General features: G+C 44.0%; 1 long non-coding RNA gene across 1 annotated transcript; it reads left to right on the plus strand.

Moving 5' to 3' along the window:
* Positions 1 to 1,505: 1,505 nt before the first annotated feature.
* On the plus strand, positions 1,506 to 4,936 carry LOC138282388 (uncharacterized). Its single transcript, XR_011200945.1, has 3 exons — positions 1,506 to 1,577; positions 2,151 to 2,339; positions 2,801 to 4,936. It is a non-coding gene; the product is annotated as an uncharacterized lncRNA (long non-coding RNA).
* The last annotated feature ends 6,015 nt before the right edge of the window (positions 4,937 to 10,951 follow it).

A 10,951-nucleotide genomic window follows, 5' to 3' on the forward strand; every position in this document is an offset into this window, starting at 1 on the left:
ATCACCAACAGAGTTAAGACTGATACATATCCCTACTAGTCATGCCAACAACCTTGGAACCTTCAACAGCAAACTCATCATGACTGTTCAAGTCAATGCTGTCACTATCACGTTCTTCCATAACCTGAGGATGCTGAGGAAGATTTCAAAATGGCTCCCAATCAGCTCCAGAAAACTGTCACACCAAAACTCTAGTCACAGGGGGAACTGGACTATGGGAACACCCTCTATGCTGAGATTAACAAAAAATTCACCAGAAGGCCACAGACCTTTCAGAACTCGCCAGCCAGAATCACTCTCATCCTACCATGCCCCCCTCACAATATACCACACCTAAAGGAGCTTCACTAGCTCCCCTTCCATAAACAAGTACAAATCGAACTCCTCAACTACACTTTCAAGACTCTACATAAATCTGATCTGGCATGTGTAAAAAAATGCATTATGCTTTTACCAACGTTCCAGATACTTCTACTTGTCCAGATTCCTACATGCACATAGACCACCCATACGGAAACCAGCTCTGGTGGGTGAGCCTTTTCCTACATTGATTCTAAGGCATGGAATGGTTTGCTACTCAATATAAAAGCTTCCTCCTCACTTCTTGAGTTCTACAAGAAGCTGTTGACCCGGCTTTTTGAGTAGTCTCAGGAGGCCCTTGATTTGGCTAGGTTCACACCTGCTGAGGGCCATGATGCGCTCCAGAGTGATAGTGCACTCTACAAATCTTCATTACATAACATCTAGTCAAGCCCCTCTGTTGCTGCCATTGAATGTATTGAAAAGGACCCTCAGCACTTAATTGAGATAATCTCCTTTGAGACATTATGAGTCTGTAGATATTATTTCCATTAAATAAGGCAGGTTGAATGGGAATACAGGTGGGAACAAATGGATCAGTGGAGGAAGTTGATCATTGGAATTTGCATGTTACAGTGAAGTTGCCTACATAACCAGGCCACGATTATAACGTATGCGCACAAGGTTTAACTTACTGATGTCTGTGATGTTCATTTTTGTGTTTTTTTTATTTTCCAGCTCCATTGTCCTCTCCAGTGTCCCTTAAGTATATGCTTAAAATGTCTATTATTTACCATAACCTGATGTTCACATAAAGTCTACTCTTTCATCTCAGCTCTTCTTTTATTTTTCTATATACATGTTTCATTTTCCTTTTTCCTGTTTTCTCTCTGTTTTCAAATCTATTCTTTACACATATTCGTCCATTTTCTTACCTTGTTATGCATATTAATAGCTTTTTCTAGTATTGCCATTGACCATTGCAACATGGCCTCCGTTTCCCTTTTTGATATTTGACTATCTTCAGTTTCATTCTTGTCGGTTTTCTATTTCTTGAGATTTACCTTTGTATGCATATTAACATTATTTTCTGTTACTGCCAGTGACCATTCCAACATGGCCCCCGTTTTGCCTACTTGGCAATTGTTCATCTTTCGTTTCATTCTTGTCCATTTTCTATTTCTTGAGAACTATTTATTAAGATGGCGGCTTTTACTTTAAGTTACTTACATTTTCTGGAACGCCGCTACACGATACCGGTGGGATACCTGACTTGGGTAAGCCCTGTTTATTTCTCAACACATTTTTTATTTACCTGCTTGTAGCTCACGTAAGGATACATTATGCTTGATCCTCACGCACCCGCTCACTTGAAACTGCTTACCGTGTAATCCTCAAGCCGCTTGCTCGGCTATTAGTATTCATTTTCCTCCGAGGACTGCCGTTTCCGCTTTCCTAGAAACTTTAGATTTCGGACGTTTATTTTGTTCCCACATAAACACCTCCTTACATTTTTCAGATATATTCACAAACAAAACTAATAACTCATATTCCTGCTTTTGCTCGTTAAAGAGCATTACATACAATTGTCCTACTCTATTTTTAAACCGACACTTCTCTTTCGCGGAGCCTTTTAACGTTTGTCTACCAAATGAACTATGTCCATATGTATTTTCCAGTAATTATAACAACAATGGATCTTTCATTATTTCAACTCTGTTCTGCCCACGATTTGACAGTGTCATTTTGAACCTATTTTCCTCCTTCCACCGCATCTCAATATCCATGTTTATATTTTAGTTACAGTCAACCTACAATTTCTATTTAATTTTCAACTTCTAATATTCTAGTTTGACGGGCTTATCATGGCCATTTGCTGCATCATCTGATTCAAGGATCATTACTTCAGTACGGCCTTGCTTTGTGCTAACTGCATCCTAACAATGTGAACACCCCATGTTGGACCACTGCAGGATACCCTTGGATTAACCAACTTTTTTCTACATTATACATGTAAAATCCTTACATGCGCGTGCTCGGTATGTGTTTATTTTCTACCTAAGATTATTACGATAGACTCAAAATCCTGTTCTTTAATATACTGGCATGCACAACTTACCGTCTCAACAACTTTTTAATTTAAGTATTCACAACTCTTTTAGTCTCCTTATCAAGGTTGTGATTTTACTTGGATCTGTTGTAAATATAGGTAATTTTCTCTGAGCACTTTCTAATGTACGGGGTTCTCCTATCACTTTTCTACTTCTTCCACAATATTCGACATTCTGCTACCCTGATGGAATCTAAGATTAAATTTTCTACCTGCCCCTGGTCACCCCCCACCTTCTTTCAATTATCCTTCCCATATCACTCCCTTCTCTCACTATTTTTTCTTTAATACTCACTGCTTCAATCTTCTACTTGTAGAGTATCTCTTACTCTTCATCTCTCAGTTCTATTGTGCACCACTATATGCAATGTTTTGATTTCTATTTTGCAGCCTTGAAAAAGTTCTTTGGACGAAACACGTGTTGGCTGTTCATGGACTGTACACACTCATGACTGCTTGTGGAATGTTTACCCACAAAGATTTAAAGCTTACTCAGTTTGGACAACAACCTTGATTGACCTAAGGTCTTCTTCCTTTTTAACTTTTTGATCAATTTGTTTGGACTATTTTTTGGAGTGCCCGGTACCATTTTCCTTAACACTATTATAACATAGGTAACAACAATTCTCCAGGTGGGAAGGCTGACCAAAGAGAGCTTGGCATTTAGGGAGTCGACAAAGGATATTATAACAATGGTAACAAGGAAAGTGGTGGTGATAGGCAACTGAATTCAGTGACAGCAGTATGTGTGTGCGGCTAGTTATGGAAAAAATAGGTGCACAACTGACACTCTTTTTCCAATCAAATTCATAGGGTGCTCTTACCAGTTTTATATTCAATATCATTTGTGGATGATCTTTCCGATCCTTGCAATTTCCTCATGTAAAACAGTGGTGTAACAGTAGTTTTCCTCCCACCCCCTTTGATCTGCCTCTCTGCATTATGAGATTGTTCCTAAGATCAAGCTATGCAGATATGGAGGAAGATCTTTTACTTACTTTCAGCCAAACTTTTGAAACTATTACATTTCTGTCCTCTACATGGTCGAAAAAACATTTACTTTATTCAGCAATAACTTTTAACATTGCTATTTCAATAACAATAAGTTATCATTGACTTACTTTCTCTGGTGGTTTTGCACTTGACAGCACCAGTATGCCCTCTTGGTAGCAGCTGCATTGTATAGTTTCAGTTTCATTCATTCCTATAAGCAGTCTAAAATGCAGGAGACTGGAGTCCCGCTTTGGTGACTGTAGCTGGTATGTTGCTTATATGCCTAGAATATTATGATGAGAAGAGACTTGCATATGACCCTTGTTTCTATAGTGGGAGATGGAGACAGAGGGGCAGGCTATATAACTATTGTATGGCAGATTCAACTGAGGTCTCTATTCCCTTTGATTCTGCTTAACAGATCGTTTGAAGCATTAACACCAGGGCCGGACTGTTCAGACCATACCCACCTTGCAGGAGCTCAAGTAGAATAGGGTTGTGAAGGCATGGTTGTTTCATGGCTATATTTCCTGTCCTGAAAGAACCCCAGAGCCTGCAGTACTCATGCAATTAACAGGGTAAAAGACTGGCCAGTTTGCACTGAGAAAAATAAGATTCATACAGAAGATTACAATCCAAAAAACGATTTGGCAAAGGGGACTTCCAATTCAGGCACATGATGTAATGATAGCTAGTCTTGGGCCTCATGATGAGTCTGGTGGTCCAAGGACTGCCAGACTCGCGGTGGATGTTGGGCTTGCACTTCAGGCAGTCTGACCCCCACATTACGGACCGCCAGGGAATTGCCATCACCGACAGGAATAAGGTTCCCAATGGGCTGACAGTGGTCAGATTTTTGGTCAGTCACTGCGGGTCTAACCACGACTCCTGTTTCCACCAGCCTATCCATGGCAAAAAGGGGGCCTCTCCACTGTCCATGACATGGGCACTGCGAGGGCCTCCCTGCCCTGCTGTGCAGACAGTGCACATTCCGAGGTTGCTGTTGTGCTACGGTATTGGCCTTTCCCTTAAGGTAGCCAAGACCAATACCGTAGCACTGTTCCCACCACTCATCCCAGCGGGAAAATAGTATTACAATATTCCCACCAGTCAGTCCGGTGGGAGCACTGTAATATGATGAGGTGGAATCCGCCAGCATGTCTGCAACGACCTTGCCGCGGCTTTGGTGGTCCCAGGGTGGGACCACCAAAGTCGTAATGACCCCCTTAATCTACAACATTTAAGAGTATGCAAATGGATGATTATAGGTTAGAGAAAGGGATGAATGAGTATAAGTTAGAGAAAGAGATGATTTGTGCTTTTCCAGCAATGTAATAAAAAATAAGATATTTGCAAAAGATGTATTGTATTACATGGATTGGGCTGGATAACTCTAATTGTGTTTGGACAAAATATTTGTAAAAAATATCGAATGTAGAATATCTGGACATCAAAAATATCAATAGGAATATTAAAGGTAAAATATTTGTTTTGTGACATTTTTAATATTGTTGCAATAAATATCAATGTAGAAAATAATATATGTAGTATTGTTTGTAAGTGTTAACCCCTTGGGTACCCTTGACATAATGGTTACATCCTCAGCTGCTGCGCTGCTGTGCTGAGGAAGTAACCATTATGTTCTGCACCCTGCAAACGGAGGGAGCGCTAGCCTCCCATCCCCCTCCCCTGGGCAGGGATGGTAGGTGAAGCGATTTCCCTGCCACCCCGACCCCCCACGGTGACATGTGATGATGTCAGCGTGCGATGGCGTGCTGACATCATCATGTCTCTCTGAGCATTCCTGCAGGACGATCGCATCACAGGAATGCCACTAGACACCAGGGAGTATTTTTTTTTTTTAATAAACAATGAAGGTGAGTGACCCCTGGGGCAGGGATCACTCCCTTGGGGGGCATTTTTTTAAGGCCTTTTCTGCCCCTCTTGGGGCCGATCAGCATATTTTAATTGGGCCGATCTGCCCCCAAGAGGGGCAGAAGCCACTAGGCACCAGGGATATATATCTATATCTATATCTATATTTTATTTTTTTACAGGTGGGGAATGACCTTTTAGGCAAGGGTCGCTCCCCTGGGGGGCAATTTTATTTTGGACCATTTCTGCCCCTCCACCCCTTGGGGGCAGATCGGCCTACTTTTATTCGGCCAAACCACTGGACACCAGGAGAGCGGCCCCTTGGGGAAGGACCATTCCCCATGGGGGCAAATTAGCAGATCAACCTATTTCTATTAGGCCCATCTGCTCCCTAGGGGGGCAGAAACCACTTAGGCACCAGGGATTGGTGTGTGTGTCTTGTTTGGGTGGGCAGCCCCTTGGGGGCACATTACTGTTGGCCATTTCTGCACCCTGGGGGCAGATCGGCCTATTTTTGTAAGGCCCATCACCCCCCAAGGGGGGCAAAAAAAACACTAGAACCCAGGGAATATATACAGTATATATTTTTTTTTAAAGATTGTGGTGGTATGGCCATAACCCCACTCCAAATAAATAGGGACAAAGTTGTTCTGCCCATCGGTGGACAGATGGGACAATTACACCCCACCCACTCCCTGGAGGGGGCAGAAAGCCTAATAGATGCCAGAGGATTTAAAATAAAAAATGTGGGGTGGTAGCTACCAACCAGTATGGGCATGGTTATGATCCCAACCCAACTGAAGGGGGTAACAGTCTTTCAGCTCCCCCCGCACACTAAAAGATCTTATTCCAAGGGCAAGCAAGAGGACATTTGTTTATTTTAGGTTTTGATTTTACATTTGGGCCATGGGAGCTTGGCTATCTCTCAAAATCGTCCCACTTGGAATGGTGAGGGCTGCACTTTTTGGACTTTGGGACGCTGCCATGTAGAAAAATGTACAAGATCTAGACACATCTGAAAAGTAAACATCTGGGTGAGTCCAGGGTGGTGTGCTTCACATGCACCTCGCACCATTTTCTTACCAACAATGCCCTGCAAATCTCCATCTTTGTTTGAAATCACACATTTTCCTCACCTTTTTGTGACGGAACCTTCCGGAATCTACTGGAATCCATAAAATTCCTACCACCCAGCATTGTCGCATCTATACCGATAAAAATTCTGTCCCACTTGTCAGCCTAAACAAGTGTTTTTTCAAATTGCCCTTTAGGACCCGCTTTGGATCCCCCTCAATTTTGACATGTTTTTGGCTTTTCCCTGTCACAGGCACATGGCCCACCTACACAAGTGAAGTATCATTTTTATCGGGAGACTCATGGGAACATTGGGTAGAAGGAAATTTGTGCCAGTGCTGTGATCCAACAGAGAAATGTGGGGAAAATGTGATTTTTTAGCTAAAGTTGAGGTTTGCTGATGATTCTGGGTAAGAAAGCACTGGGGGATCCATGCAAGTCACACCTCCCTGGACTCCCTCGGCTGTCTACTTTTCAGAAATGTCTGGGTTTGGTAGGTTTCCCTAGATGGTTGCTGAGCCCAGGACAAAAACCACAGGTGCCCGCCCGCAAAAACAGGTAGTTTTGTAATTGATAATTTTGAAGTGTCCAAGTAGTGTTTTGGGGCATTTCCTGTCGCGGGCACTAGGCCTAACCACGCAAGTGAGGTACCATTTTTATCAGGAGATGTGAGGGAATGCTGGATCGAAGGAAGTTTGTGCCTCCCCTCAGATTCCAGAACGTTTCAGCACAGAAATGTGAGGAAAAGTGTGTTTTTTTGCCAAATTTTGAGGTTTGACAAGGATTCTGGGTAACAGAACCTGGTGAGAGCACGACAAGTTACCCCATCCTGGGTTTCCCTAGATGCCTAATTTTCAGAAATGCCCAGGAATGCTAGGTTTCCCTAGGTGCCAGATGAGCTGGAGGCCAAAATCCATAGCTAGGCACTTTCCAAAAAACATGTCGGAATTCAATGTTAAAATGTGATGTGCCCATGTTTTTTTGGGGGTACGTTTCCTGTCACAGGCACTAGGCCCACCCACACAAGTGTGGTACAATTTTTATCGGGAGACTTGGGGAAACACAGAATATAAGAACAAGTGTTATTGGCCCTTGTCTTTCTCTACATTTTTTCCTTCAAAATGTAAGGCAGTGTGTAAGAAAGAAGAGTATTCGAGAAATGCCCTGAAATTCGCATGCTAGTATGGGGATCCCTGAATTCAGACATGTGCAAATAACAACTGCTTCTCAACACCTTATCTTGTGCCCATTTTGGAAATACGAAGGTTTCCTTGATACCTGCTAGACCTGACAGCCATAGGGTGGCAATCCCCCAACGTTTTGCCTGCCTCCCTTTACTTTTCTGACACTGTTTTGCTGGTTTTAGGATTCTGCGGCCCGTATTTATACTTTTTGACGCTAAACTGCGCTAACGCAGTTTAGCGTCAAAAAGTTTAGCGCCGGCTAACGCCATTCTGAAGCGCCATGCGGGCGCCGTATTTATTGAATGGCGTTAGCCGGCGCTAGCAGACCGGCGCTGCCTGGTGTGCGTGGAAAAAAACCACGTACACCAGGCAGCGCCGGCGTTGGGGAAAATGGCGTTAGGGCGTCTTAAAATGGTGCAAGTCAGGTTGACGCCAAAAAATCGCCTCCACCCGATTTGCGCCATTTTTTACGACGCCCAGACGCCATTTACATGACTCCTGTCTTAGTAAAGACAGGAGTCATGCCCCCTTGCCCAATGGCCATGCCCAGGGGACTTATGTCCCCTGGGCATGGTCATTGGGCATTGAGGCATGTAGGGGGGCACAAATCAGGCCCCCTATGCCAAAAAAAAATATATATATATTTTTTTTTTATACTTACCTGAACTTACCTGAATGTCCCTGGGATGGGTCCCTCCATCCTTGGGTGTCCTCCTGGGGTGGGCAAGGGTGGCAGGGGGGGTGCCTGGGGGCATGGGAGGGCAGCTGTGAGCTCATTTTGAGCCCACAGGTCCTTTAACGCCTGCCCTGACCCAGGCGTTAAAAAGAGGCGCAAATGCGGGGTTTTTGCCCCGCCCACTCCCGGGAGTATAAATACGACGCATTTGTGTCGCAGTCATTTTTTGGGACGGGAACGCCTACCTTGCATCTCATTAACTTTGGCGCTAGACGCGTCTAACGCCAAAGTATAAATATGGCGTTAGTTTTGCGCCGAATTTGCGTCGAAAAAAACGACGCAAATTTGGCGCAAACGGAGTATAAATATGACCCTGCATACTTTACCACTGCTGATCAGTGCCACAGTGCATATGCTCTCTCCATTAAAACATGGTAACATTGGTTCATATTTGATCTACTTGTACGTCCCTAGTAAAGTGCATTACATGTGCCCAGGGCCTTTAGATTGAATGCTACTAGTGGGCCTTCAGCACTGGTTGTGCCACCCACATAGGTAGCCCCTTAACCATGTCTCAGGCCTGCCTTTGAAAGGCCTGTGTTTGCAGTTTCACTGCCACCTCGACTTGGCATTTAAAGGTACTTGCCAGTACTTAATCTCCCCTTATTCTACATATAAGTCACCCCAAAGGAAGGCCCTAGGTAACCCATAGGGCAGCGTGCTATGTAGGTAAAAGGCAGGAGGTATTACTCTGTGTTATATATGTCCTGGGAATGGAAAAACTCCTAAATTATGTTTCCACTGCTGTGAAGCCTGCTTCTTACACAGGCTAACATTAGGGCTACCCTCATATACTGTTGTGAGTGGTAGATTCTGATCAGAAAGAGGTAAACAGGTCATAGTTAGTATGGCCAGAATGGCAATACAAAATCCTGCTTATTGGTGAGGTTGGATTTTATATTACTATTTTAGAAATGCCACTTTTAGAAAGTGAGCAGTTCTCTGCACTTAAAATCCATCTGTGCCTTACAGCCTGCCTCAAACCCACGTCTGGTCTGGGCTGGTTGACAGCTCCCTTGTGCATTTCACCCAGACAACCGCAAACACAGGATACTCAGTCACACCTGCACTCATCTGCATACTGAATGGGTCTTCCTGGGCTGAAAGGGTGGAGGGGCCTGACATTTACATTTTAAAGGCTAGTGGCCTACCCTCACACAATGGACTGCCAACCTCCCTACTGGGACACTGGCAGACAGACCTGTACTTAAAGGGGACCTTGTGCACTTCAAAACCACTCTTTGAACTCCCCTCTCCTTCAAATACACTTTTGGGTATATAAACTGGGTCCCTGACCCCACCAACTCAGACACTTCCTGGGACAGACTCTCTGAACCAGATCCTGCAACCTGCCAAGAGGAGCTGCCTGGCTACCCAAAGGACTCATCTGGACTGTTTTGCTGTGAAGGTCTGCTGCTTCCCTGTTGCCTTGCTGGTCTCTCGCTCTGCTGGTAAGTGCTTCCCAAGGGCTTGGTTTAAACTTGCTTCCTGTTCCTGAAGTCTCAGGGCCAAAAAGACTTCTACTCTTCAAGGACAGTCCTTGTGCGGCAAAAATTGATGCATAGCCTGCCCAAATCGACACATGGCCTGCCCAGCAGTGAACGAATCACCGCATAGCCGAACCAGAAGGATGCAGCCCAGCCCCCAAGTAGAGATTGTTGCAGAGCCTACGTTGCGATTGGAACTTTGACGCACAGCCATACTGGATCAAAACGCATCGCCGAGTCAGAACAATGCAGCCTGACTTTCTGTGTGAGGAATCGATGCAGGGCCTGCCGTGCGACAGAAACTCCAAAGCATCGCCATACCGGATCAATGCAGCACCTGTGACTTCGTCCCACATGCCCAGGATTTCCATGCATCGTCCCTGGGCGTCAAAAGACCCTGCATCGCAGTGAGGAACCAAGACTGCATGCCGGAAATCGACACAAAGCCCTTGCAGCATGGAAAGAATCAATACATTGTCTGTCCGCATCAGGAAATCAGACGCACACGTTCCTTTTTCCATGCATCTCCTCCTCTGCGGTCTTCGTGCGTGTAATTTTGAAGCATACCAGGTACTTTGTGCACACAAGAGACATTTGTTTATTCTTAAAGACTTAAGACTCTTCTTATCATTGCAAAAGTGATATTTTGACTTGTGCTTATCAAATCTTGATTGTTTTGACCTTAATGTACTCAACTAAATATTTTATATTATTCTAAACCTGTGTGGTGTATTTTTGTGGTGTTTTCACTGTGTTACTGTATAATTTATTGCACAAATACTTTACACATTGCCCTATAAGATAAGCCCGACTGCTCAGTGCCAAGCTACCAGATGGTGGGCACAGCATCATTTGGATTGTGTGTGACTTACCCTGAATAGGATTGTGGTCCCTACTTGGACAAGGGTGTATACCTCTGCCAACTAGATACCCCAATCTCTAACACTACCTGTTTTTCACTCTTTATATTTTAACAAATGAATTGCTATATACCCGGTATACAATGAAAACACATTGCAAGGTGCAGCTCATTTATTCGCTCTGGGTACCTAGGGCTCTGGGTAAACCTACAAGCCCTATATATCCCTGCAACCAGAAGAGTCCAGCAGATGTAACAGTATATTACTTTTAAAAATCTTCCATAGCAGGAAAAAGTTAAAGAAGAACACATGGACAGAAAGGGCTGTTTTTT

This window comes from Pleurodeles waltl, chromosome 2_2 (genome assembly GCF_031143425.1).
Source record: "Pleurodeles waltl isolate 20211129_DDA chromosome 2_2, aPleWal1.hap1.20221129, whole genome shotgun sequence".
NCBI classification, from domain to species: domain Eukaryota; kingdom Metazoa; phylum Chordata; class Amphibia; order Caudata; family Salamandridae; genus Pleurodeles; species Pleurodeles waltl.